The sequence below is a fragment of the Ochlerotatus camptorhynchus genome, unplaced genomic scaffold, assembly GCF_037179485.1.
Source record: "Ochlerotatus camptorhynchus isolate MF236.1 unplaced genomic scaffold, CSIRO-AGI_Acam_v1.1 ptg000554l, whole genome shotgun sequence".
Taxonomy (NCBI): Eukaryota; Metazoa; Arthropoda; class Insecta; order Diptera; family Culicidae; genus Ochlerotatus; species Ochlerotatus camptorhynchus.
Window position 1 is genome coordinate 94,670 of NW_027041037.1, and position 9,849 is coordinate 104,518.

Genomic DNA, 9,849 nt, shown 5'->3' on the forward strand with positions numbered 1-9,849 from the left:
TGAATTCTGGGAAAGGGTTTTGTTTACGGACGAGACCAAAATAAACCTGTTTGGTTCCGATGGAAAGCAAATCGTCTGGAGAAGACCAAATACAGCGTTCAAATCACGGAACTTGAAACCAACGGTAAAGCATGGGGGAGGGAACGTTATGCTTTGGGGTTCGATGGCGGCCAGTGGAACAGGAAACATTGAGTTTATCGACACAACCATGGATAAGATGTTGTATATGAACATCCTGAAGAAACATGTCAAGCCAACTGTCGAAAAACTCAAGCTCCCATCGGATTATTACTTCCAGCAAGATAACGACCCAAAGCATACAGCTCACATCGTCAAAGAATGGTTGCTGTATAATGTGCCAAAGCAGTTGAACTCTCCACCTCAGTCGCCGGACCTCAACCCGATCGAACATCTGTGGTATGAACTTAAGGTACGGGTCAAGAAAAGCCATCCTACGAACAAAAACGACTTGAAGTTGAAGATAATGGAAGCATGGAATTCGATTCCATCAACAGTCACGAAAAAGTTGGTGGAATCGATGCCCCGCCGACTGAAAGATGTTATTGATGCCAAAGGAGGACACACCAAGTACTAAATCCAGTACGAAATCGATCATTCATGAACATTTTTATAAGTTTTCATAAGAATTGAATTGATGTACGCTCAATTTTGTGTCGCGAAAAACCTTGTCATTTTATCATTTGATTTTATTAAAGACATAAGTATCACCATTTGTACTTTTCTTTCACTCATCATAAAGATCGAATAATAACAATATGGAAGAATAAAAAAATATATTTTTTTAACTTTAAACAAGAAAAAAAATCTGAAAATAAACTCGGAAACAGACGTGTACGCTCAATTTTGTGAGTAATATTTCGAATAGGTACGCTACTCTTCCCACCGATGAAAGGAATCCCACCTCAGCCACGGTGAAGCGGTCTAAGAAGAGGAAGAAAAATCAAGGCCAGTCCGATGGTGCGAGTGGACGGGACGATGCCACCGCGACGAACGTCAGCGTCATTGGTGATTTCGGCGACGCCGTCGACAACGAAACTGCTGCCAGCCCGAGTGCAGCAAAAATGAAGCTTCCTCCACTGGTGGTGAAGCAAGTCCCACTCAACACGCTGATTGGCGATCTTTCATCGCTGGGCGTTGCAGCTGAGTTTAAGCTCGGCAGGATCGGCACCAAAGTGATGCTCCGAACCAAAGCGGAGTACGAAGTGGCCGTGAAATATCTGAAGGATACCAAGGCGGAATTCTTCACGCACGACATCCCCAGTGAGAAGCCCTTCAAGGTAGTCATCAGGGGTCTACTAAACTTCGACCCCAAGATGGTCGAAGCCGAAATCAACCGGTACAAGCTAGCCCCAATCGCTGTCTTCCGAATGACAAGGAGAGATGAAAACGTGAAGACGTACCCGTCTTTTCCTGGTGCACTTCCAGAAAGGGACGGTGACGCTCAATGCGCTACAAGCCATCCGATCGATCTACTCCATCATCGTACGGTGGGAGCCATACCGTGGCGGTCATCGTGACGTAACGCAGTGTCAGAGGTGCCTCAATTTTGGACATGGTACCCGCAACTGCAACATCAAGCCACGCTGCAGCAACTGCGCTCAAGAACACGCCACTTCCAACTGTCCTGCGGATGGAGCCGTGGCGATAAAATGCGCTAACTGTGGTGGTGCACATCAAGGCTCTGACAGACAGTGCTCCAAACGCGAGGACTTCAAACGCATCCGAAAGCTGGCGTCAAGCAACAATCAACCAGGACGCAAGAAGGACAAAACCCCATCATTCAACACGGAGGATTTTCCGCCTCTTCGTGCTCCCCAGCAAAGGCAAGCGAATTCGCGGGTGCAACCCGCCCCCCTCTCAAGAAGCTTCCGGTGATTCTGCTGGTCAAAGCTCTCCATCCCCCCCTGGATTCTGGAGACAACCAACAGCGCAAAACAACAACCCCGATCTGTTCTCAGCGGATGAACTGATGGAAATTTTCGTCAACATGTCCGGTGCTCTTCGTAAGTGCCGCAATAAGCCCGAACAGATCCAAGTGCTCGGTAAGTTCATCATCCAGTATGGCGTCTAAACCGCTAACTATCGTCACCTGGAATGCTTGCTCTGTAAGAGCAAAAAAGATTGAGCTTGCCGACTTCCTCCGCAAGCACAGCATCGACGTGGGCCTTCTAACCGAGACCCATCTAAAGTCCGGCGACAGCTTCTGGTTGCCTGACCACAACACTATCCGGCTTGATCGCACCAGCTCCAGGGGGGGTGGTGTTGCGGTCATCGTCAAGAAAGGAATAAAATACCACACTCTGTCCCATATCCGCACCTCTATCATCGAGGCCCTTGGTGTGGAGGTGGAGTCGTCGACTGGATACGTCCAGTTCATCGCCGTCTACTGCCCTCGACAGTGTGCCGCCAGCAGTGGACTAGCGGCTAAATTCAAGAAGGACCTGTCCACCATCACCCGTACCGGTTCCCGCTTCGTAGTTGGAGGAGATCTGAATGCTCGCCATGAGGCCTGGCGGAACTACCAGCAGAACCAGAACGGTCGTCTCCTGTTCGACCACTCACAGCATGGGCTGTATTCCGTTTGGTTTTCGGATGAACCAACATTCATCTCACCGGCGGGCAACCCATCGACGATAGACCTGTTCCTGACAAATGTCGGCTTGTCCAAGCCGGTAGCCTTGAACGAACTCAGCTCCGACCACCAACCGCTGGTGGCTGAACTGGGCTGCAACGTGGCTCCTGCTTCAAGCCTACGCAAGGACTACCATTGCGTTAACTGGGCCCAGTTTGGACGCGTGGTAGACAGGCACATCATCGACAACCCGCCGCTTGACACCGTGGAGGACATCGACCGAGCGTTGGAGGGACTCCACCAAGCCATAACCGTGGCTGACGAGGCGTGCGTCCAACGAGTTCCTGTGAGGGGTAAGTTTATTGCCATTGATTCCCACACCCAACTTTTGATTCGCCTGAGAAATGTTCGTAGACGCCAGTTTCAGAGGACTGGAGATCTGGGCAAAAAACGTGAAATGGCTGATCTGAACAGACAGATTGCTTCCAGAATGGACTCACTCCGAAATGAAAGTTTCGGGCGTGTTGTCCAGAATCTGGACGACCGCTCCAGACCATTCTGGAAGGTAGCCAAGGTCCTGAAAACTCATCCCAAACCCATTCCACCTCTCAGAGTCGAAAATGATGACGATCGGCTTTTAATCACCCCACAGGAGAAAGCAAATGCGATCAGCGAGCATGTCGCTTCATCGCATTTGCTTGGCTCGAATATCCAAAGTCCGCTCGAAGATCAGGTTGCGCAATGCGTTCAAAACCTAGATGCCTCCCCTTGTGTCGTGCCTCCGGTGGATATGATTACAGTACAACAAATTTGCTCAGCGCTGAAATGCACCAAGAACATGAAGGCTCCCGGGTTTGACGGTATATTCAACTTGATCTTGAAGAGACTCAGCATGAAAGTGCAGTCTCTTCTAACCGCTATCTTCAACAGATGTTTGGAACTGCACTACTTTCCAAGTATCTGGAAAGTAGCAAAAATCATACCAATCCGCAAACCCGGTAAGGATCCAACATTGCCTTCAAGCTACAGACCAATCAGCCTCCTTTCAGCGCTGAGCAAATTGTTCGAGAAACTCATTCTCAATCGTTTGCTCAAGTTTGTCGAGGAAAATAACATTCTCCTTCCGGAACAGTTTGGATTCAGAAAGGGGCACTCCACCAATCATCAGCTAGTACGGGTGATGAATAACATCCGAAGTAACAAAGCTGTATCCAAGTCCACAGCCATGGCCTTGTTAGACGTTGAAAAGGCGTTTGACAATGTTTGGCATGACGGACTTGTGTACAAGCTTTGTAACTTTAACTTCCCATTACATCTGGTTAAAATCACCCGTAACTACCTTCAGCAAAGGTCGTTTAAGGTATCGTTGAATGGTTGTCTTTCCGACACGTTTTCCATCCCAGCAGGAGTGCCGCAAGGCAGTCTGCTGGGCCCCTTGCTTTACAGCATTTATACTTCCGACATTCCTCCCCTTGGAGACGGTTGCGTGTTCTTCCTGTTCGCAGATGATACCGCAATAGCCGTCAAAGGAAGGATGCCTCGCGAAATAACGAACAAACTTCAACGATGCCTTAACGCCTTTGCTGATTATGCCACCACGTGGAAAATTAAAATCAATCCCTCCAAAACACAAGCGATCATGTTCTTACATCGGCAATCGCCCAAACTGAAACCGGCTCCATCTTGTACTGTAATCATGGATGGCACAAGGGTTGAGTGGTCCGCCGAAGTAACCTATCTCGGGATGTTGTTCGATGAAAAGCTCCTCTTCCGTTCGCATGTAGAGAAAACAGTAGTCAAGTGTTCTGTCTTGGTTAGGTGTCTGTATCTGCTGATTTGCCGCAGATCCCGCCTCTCAAGGGTGAACAAACTGGCCGTCTACAAACAAATCATAGCACCTGCGATCCTCTACGCAGCTCCGGTGTGGGAATCATGTGCACAGACTCACAGGAACAAAATTCAGGTCGCTCAGAATAGAGTGCTGAGGATGGTTCTTGATCGTCCTTTCGACACTAGAATAACAAATTTACATGAAGAGGCAGGCATTGCCAAAATAGATTCCAAAATTAACGAAATTAAGACTAAATTTGCACAAAAATGTAATTTATCAGAACATGCTTTGATAAGCAATTTGTATATAGTAGGTTAGGTGTATATAGTAGTTGTAGGTTAGTTGTAGTTGTAAATAGTAGTTATAAGTAGACTCCTTTTTCCGATTCAAATCATACCAATCCCACCAAGGTGGTCATACTTTAAAATAGGCCTGATAGGACTAGAAACTGTAAATAATAATTAAAATCTCACTATACTAAAGTTGAAAAGACGCATCTGTGTCACTTGAAAAATTCATACATGTAAACCACACAAACACAAGAAATAAAGATCATTTAACTGTCAAAACTGTCGAAATGTCATCATTACAGTTTCAGCATCGAACTGTTCGTGTCTGGACGTGGAAAAGGAGGCAAAGTCAAGGGAAAGGCAAAGTCCCGTTCGAGCCGCGCTGGATTGCAGTTTCCAGTCGGTTGTATTCACCGTCTACTCCGAAAGGGCAACTATGCCGAGCGTGTTGGAGCCGGTGCTCGTGCTCGGTGCCGTGATGGAGTATCTGGCCGCTGAAGTTCTCGAGTTGGCAGGAAATGCCGCTCGTGACAACAATAAAACCCGAATTATCCCACGTCACCTGCAGTTGGCCATCCGCAACGACGAAGAGCTGAACAAACTTCTTTCCGGAGTGACCATCGCTCAGGGTGGTGTCCTGCTAAACATCCAGGCCGTCCTGTTGCCCAAGAAGACCGAAAAGAAGGCCTAAATTCGATCCAAGTTCCCACCCTTTAACAAAATCCGTCCTTTTCAGGACGACCATTTGATGGTAAAGAGTTTCGTTTTCAAAACAGTTTATTTCGTGGTGCGCAAGGAGTGATAAAATGAATCCATTAAAAACATGGTTGAATCTTTCTGTCATGCTCTCCCTAGTTAATTGATATCCTCATCGAGTAGGTTCGATGATGGTTGATTAGTGTAGGCGTGTCTTGAATTCCAAGAAATTAACCAGTGCAGTGTTATCATTCAATCCAATCAATCGACTAAATTTTCAATAGCGCCCTAAAATATCCATCAGTACCGTCCCAACGACGCGTTCATATAAATAAGATTGGTAAATAGCAGATTTTTAGCGATGGGCCCAATCTTAGATCCATTTCCCCTACCTTGCAGAGCTGCGGTGGCCCTGGACTTATGGCCTACATTGATGCAGCGGAATGAAATTCATTAGCAAATTACGGTTGAGATTTCAGAAATGATCGTGGTGTGCGTCCAATTTGAAGTTTGGTGTGATTTCTGATAAGGTATTAGTACCTCTGGAAGTGAATTAACTGCCTACGTGACATCGGTTTACTGGATCCCGGTAAATGTACCTTACTCTCCGCTTTGGACGTGAACTGCTTGCCTTCAATAAATTGAGTGATTTGACTAGTAACTTCAAAAGAGGTTTTCCTCGGACCGCTGATTCTGAACTGTATTGTTCCTTCATTGCTCAACATTTACCGTTACCGTTGGGACTTCCGGTCTTCTTTGCTTAGCCAACCGGTTAATCGTATTGAAGCGATACTTCTAGATTATTATTACGCCTATACTGTGGGCTCATAGAACAATAAAACCGAGCCTGATTAGTAGGTGAACACAAAATACTAAAGTACAACATTCTACCAACATATAGAGTCCAAGAGATTCCTTCAAAAAGGCACAATATATGCGACCGAAACTTCGGATGAAATCCAAACAGATATTTTGAGAGGAACCAGTCGATCACAATCCTCTTATTGAGTTTAACCGGTATTAACAGAGAAATAAGACGCGTTAACCACGAATCCTTGGGAATGATCGTGACACGCTTCATATGGATGACGAATCGTCCTCATCTCATCCTCAGAAAATGGTACCCATTATTTTAATCGGCATCCTTTTGAAAAATTCCCCTCACAACAAGGCTTTTCATGTACTGCCAGAGGGTAGGGGGAGAGGGGCAATTTAATTATTACTAAAATGAACGAAATTTACGATGTGCGCTTCCATCGTGCAAACTTTATTTTGATTGCCGAAGCATACACTCAACAAATTTACCACATAGGTATCTAATGGATGAAAACCATGTGAATTTCACATAGCTTTCACATAGCTAAAAATCCCACCACAAAATCACATGAATATCAGGAGGACGATGAAAGTCATGAAAAAAGTGTCGGAAAGGCATTAGAAAATTAATCGTTAAACTCTTTCTTGATAATGTTGTGGCCCTGAAAAGGGCAATTTTTCCAACGCGCTCGGCGTAGTTGCCCTTGCGGAGCATACGGTGAATACGACCGACTGAGATCTGCAGCAGCTGGGCATTCCATGACGGCGGCCCAGTATACCGGAGCACTGGCACCAACGCACTCGGCGTAGTTGCCCTTTCGCCCCCAGGCTCTGCTGCCGCTGCTCTGGTACTGCTGCTCTGCTGCTCTGCTGCTGGGTCGACGATCGGATAGACAATGATGGAACGGGCGACCTTGTTGGACGCTTGTATAGTAGAACAGAAAATATCAGAGGTGTCAGATACTCGCATCTGATGTCTCGGTTGGAGAAAGTATAAGAATATAAAAAAATCAATCGATTTTCACCATCTTTAGACAATGGTTTACTTTTAACCGTTTTTCAATAGTTTACAAAATGAAATCAATAGTTTTGAAACATTCAGCTAATTGCTAGAAATATTTCCAATCGATTGATGCCATTATCTCGTAAATCTATCATGAGACGGTTGAGTTATTATCGTTCAAAATCTTTTAATTTTTCGTAACTCATCCAAAATGACTGTTTTCAATTTTGTACCCCCGTATGTTGCCGAAAGACGTTATCCAACGTCAAAACATTGCATTTCTTGTTCAAACCCCTTGTAAAAGGAGAAGTAAATTTCAGGTTGTGATTGGTATGATGGAAAAAAAATGTAAGAAATAGAGGGAGAGAGGTTGATTATCTCTTAATTTAGCGTGCTCCCTAAGCAATTACAACATGTTATAAGGCTATTTTGATGAAAAATTTCTTGTTTATGTGTATAACACGTTGCAACTATGCAACATGCGTTTTCGTCTATGATTTTCTGTTTGCATTAGCTTGTCGAAGCTCCTCCTTATCAATACGGCTTATATCATTAACAAACTCTGTCTCTGTGGAAAGATATAAAAATAAAAATAGAAGGCAATTTCATTGGTGACTATCTCTGAGCGGACGTAACATCTAAAAGATATTCGAGAGAGAAAAAATCTGATCAGTTTTTGTTCAACTTTTAAATTGATGTCCTAAATTGATGAGCTTGGCTGATGCATTGTTTTGATAAAAAAAATAAATCCCATAGACCATCATTAGAGCCATTTCTCCTAATTTAATCTTAAAGCGATGCAGAACTACTAGCGCCAGCTCAGGCTTTAAAAGCATGTCATTTCACATTCGCTACCTCCGCCTTTGGGCTCGAAAGAGAGAACATAAACATCGGTCAACAACTAGTGTCACTGGTGTCCACACAAATAAACATAATCCTTGACAACTTACTAATTTGCCACAAGAGATGTGTTTCTCCCATGCCATTTATGCTACTGGAAGCTCCTTCCGTACAGTAGATTGTCTGATTACAGTGCCCAAATGTCCCACACCGGAAATAAGCACATCAAATGTTTTCATAAGTCCGTGCCCGCATCATTGGATCTAGCCGATAGTACCTCTCACACACCTCACGCTGCCTGATGAATCAGCCAAAAGTTGAAAGCCTTGAATGGAATTTGTACGTCCACACCGCGCACCGCTACAGTCACTGCCTGGCAGCCAACCACAAGAATAGCTAGTATATATTATATAGTACAGTATCCATTCCACTGTGAAAACTTAAAATGCAGAAAATAGTATTTTTTAACCTGTCATTCGCGTGTCGTGCTGCGTGTGTTCAAACATTGTAAGCGCAATCACATGTGTACGTAATGCCCCTTATCATTTGTTTCGGTGAAAGAAGCCGACTTATCAAGTTGATAAAAATAATTGATAGTAAACACTTGTCAAAGCAAAATTATTGATATAGCGGGTTATCCAATCGTATTACCTGGTATAAGTGTAATTGATTACACCCTGCAGGTATGAAGCGATGAATGATCTTGAAAGTCGATTAAATGTTTTCTTTTATTTTGAGCACGTAGAACTCCACTCACAACGCGTTGATTTTCTTAACTAACAAACTGAACTTTTCATTATCTTTAAATTTTTAATTTCACTAACAAAATTACCCCTGCGGCAAACACTCGTTCGGAAGCAAATTGATGGGTTCATATAGAGACTGTTAATTATGAATTTCACTCATTATAAATTCCATCACAGCACTATTCTGCTATGCTTGAAAATGTATTTCCACTTTCTCGTTCAGCTAACACTAATCCCCCGAGGAAAAAGATCACAACAGTTCATATTCACAGCAAAATTTCCAGCAGGTGAAAAATGTGCCACACACAACATCAGTGTGGGCTAGGCAGAAGAAAAATCTATCTGCCAGGACCAGAAAACCTAGACGACGAAGCAGTAGAATAAAGCAACGTCCTTCTCGAACAACATCAAACTCACGAATGAACCCAAAACACATTCTACATGGTAGACTTACGCCAAACAAACGGCCTGCGAGACAGCATAAAGTTGCTCTCACCCCAACACCCAACAGCCCTGAGCTTTCGGAAAGATAGTAGCGCAACAGTGACCGACCACACGCACAGAAGAGAAAATGAGACTTCACGGTGAGAGCATGAGACTTCGTGAATGAGTACCTTACCTACTTCCATGGCTATACTCAGGCTGACCGTGACCTATATCTGGAGTACCTACAAAAGATATAAGATTCTCGTGGTTGTTCTTATGATGATGATTAACAATATGGGGTGGTTGCATGAGGAATAAGAAAAAAAAATAAAAAAAATTAGTAACTTTTATTTCATTTGCTTCACCTTTATGACTCAAGACACCGTCACTCAATTGGATTCTTCTTGTTTTTAAAATTATCTTCAATCATCATCCATCCGAAAATTTAATGCAAGTATTTCATGATTTTACTACGTATATTTTCTGGATAAAACACCACCACTGAATTTACTTACTTGTGTTCTTCGTAGCATTGCACAATTTCGCGTAATCGAATACACAAAATTAATATGAACTGGATGAATATGAATTCTCTTGGTGAACATTGG

General features: G+C 44.0%; 1 protein-coding gene across 2 annotated transcripts in view; it reads right to left on the reverse strand.

Moving 5' to 3' along the window:
• Nucleotides 1–9,208, reverse strand: part of Esyt2 (extended synaptotagmin-like protein 2) — a 59,645-nt gene extending 50,437 nt beyond the window's left edge. Inside the window, exon 1 of one of the 2 annotated variants that reach the window (XM_065236514.1) lies at nucleotides 8,721–9,208. The gene's annotated coding sequence lies outside the window, so the exon portion shown is untranslated. The remainder of the gene's footprint in view (nucleotides 1–8,720) is intronic. The other variant, XM_065236519.1, reaches the window with a different exon arrangement.
• Nucleotides 9,209–9,849: the final 641 nt, after the last annotated feature.